The sequence below is a fragment of the Salvelinus namaycush genome, chromosome 31, assembly GCF_016432855.1.
Source record: "Salvelinus namaycush isolate Seneca chromosome 31, SaNama_1.0, whole genome shotgun sequence".
Taxonomy (NCBI): domain Eukaryota; kingdom Metazoa; phylum Chordata; class Actinopteri; order Salmoniformes; family Salmonidae; genus Salvelinus; species Salvelinus namaycush.
In genome coordinates, this window is record NC_052337.1 from 12,268,655 (window position 1) to 12,271,154 (window position 2,500).

Sequence of the window (2,500 nt, forward strand, 5' to 3'; positions counted from 1 at the left end):
TACACTGTCTCAGTCTACTACACCTTCACAAAACTACTACATTGTCTCAGTCTACTACACCTTCACAAAACTACTATACTGTCTATCTACTATGCCTTCACAAAACTACTACACTGTCTCAGTCTACTACACATTCACAAAACTACTACACTGTCTCAGTCTACTACACCTTCACAAAACTTCACAAAACTTCACAACACCCAAGATCTCAGCTACTGCAGAGTTAAGGTTTTACTTTTCTTTTGTATGAAAGTGTTATGCCATTGACAATGTGACAGTATGTGGCAGGGTGTGACGATGTGTAACAGTGTTACTCTGTCTTCACTGTAATTGTGTTTGTGTGTGTTTTTTTAGGTGACTGGTGTGCTGCTGACAGTGTGGCAATTATGGTAGTAGGCTCTGGGCTTTGCTTTGGTGTTAGGGAATCTGCTAAGGTTGTGAATACACACACATACACACAAACCACGACACACATATACACACACACACACCACACACAAACTAAAAATATGCGGAAATTACCATAAAAACTATGTAGAAGAGGTTAATTAAGTACACTGTACACTGTTTCAGAACAGTTAAAATCCTTATTTTCATGGAAAACATCCCTCTGCTGCTCTGAAAGACACTGGTGGACTTCTAGGAACCGATATGATCTTGGGTCTGTAATACTAAGATGCGTGTTAGTGCATGTGTGAGCATGATCACCAGTGGTTCTAATCATAGTTTAATCCTGATTATAACCTTCACTTTTCTCTGGGTAAATTACTACCCTTACTGCATTTTCTAATTCTAATTCCTGCTCACTCACTTGCTCTCTCTCTTTCCTTTCCTGCTTCTCTCTCTCCCTCTCTCTCTTTCCCTCTTCTCTCTCTCCCTTTCTCCCTTTCTCCCTCTCTCTCTCCTTCTCTCTCTCTCTCTCTCCCTCCTCTCTCCCTCCTCTCTCCCTCTCCCTCTCTCCCTCTCCCTCTCTCCCTCTCTCTCTCTGCCTCTCTCCCTCCCTCCGTCGCTCTCCCCCTCTTTCTCTCTCTCTCCCTCCTCTCTCGCTCTCCTTCGCTCACTCCCTCTCGTTCTCTTCCTCTCACTCTCTCTCTCTCCCTCCTCTCTCTCTCTTTTTCTTTCTCTCTCTCCCTATTTGTTCCCTCCATCCCGGGTTTAGTAATTAGCTCTGTTGATTAAAAAAGGGTGTGGAGGAGAAAGAAGAGGTCCTGTAATTACCCAGCATATTAATCTTCAAGAATGGCTTCATTACAATGCTCCATGGTCCCCTGGATGCCGACAAGTTTTACATTTAAATTTGACTCTGAGATTTTTACACCGCAATTTTAATTTGGCCCTGCCATAATTGGGCATGCATGGTCTGCGGGCAGGCGGCTGAGCCGGTTTGGTAAAGTGGAATGGATGCGTCCGCTCATTCGGTCGTCGGTATGCTCGTCGACTCACTTGCTCGTTCATCCGCTTCACTGGGTTACGGCTCTAAGGCTGGGAAAGACATGCAAATTTCACTTTTTCTCAACTCTCTTTCTCTCAACATGCAACACTGTGGTCCTTCGTAGCTCAGTTGGTCGAGCATGGTGCTTGTAACCCCAGGGCAGTGGGGTCATTTTTTGGGACCACCCAAACGTAAAATGCATGCACGCATGACTGTAAGTCGTGTTGGATAAAATCATCTGCTAAATGACACATTATTTTATTATTATAGTGGAAGATGATGTAGGTGATATTCTGTTTAGTATGCAACTCTGTCTACATCACACAGTCATACCCTTAGGAAGGTAGTCTCTAAGGAGAGGGTAGCGGGTACACAGATTGAAATGTTACCTACACATTCATGAATGTGTTATGAGTGATTTACAGCATGTACATGTATGCTGATACAATTGTGTGATGTATGCTCCCTTCAAAGAAAGTGTTACCAATGCCTTTTGGTTGGACCGTTGGACTCATGGAGGTCATGAGCATTTTGGTATGTGGTTTATTTGTGGGGGATGGGGGGTTCAATTGGGTTTTATAAGCAATGAATATGATAGCCAGGTATGCAATCTTTTCTCCAATGTGCGTTATGCATTTCCCTACTTTTATATCTCTTTTTCATTTCCGTATTCCTTTTCCAATTCTAGTTATTCTGTTCATCATAACTTTTTCTCTCTCTCTCTCTCTCTCTCTCTCTCTCTCTCTCTCTCTCTCTCTCTCTCTCTCTCTCTCTCTCTCTCTCTCTCTCTCTCTCTCTCTCTCTCTCTCTCTCTCTCTCTCTCTCTCTCTCTCTCTCTCTCTCTCTCTCTCTCGCATGTATTATTCACACAGTGTAACATGCACCACTTTCCCTCTCCTCTCCTCCACACACTCTCTCGCTCCAAAAACATTTGAGAGGAATAGGAGCATGTGAGGTAATTCACTTAATGGCCAGGGCCCATTCCTCCATCCCAAGATGGATGGCAAAAGTAAACATGTCTGCTTAGAATCTCCATCTTCTGAACATTAGGGTGCAGTGAACTGTGTC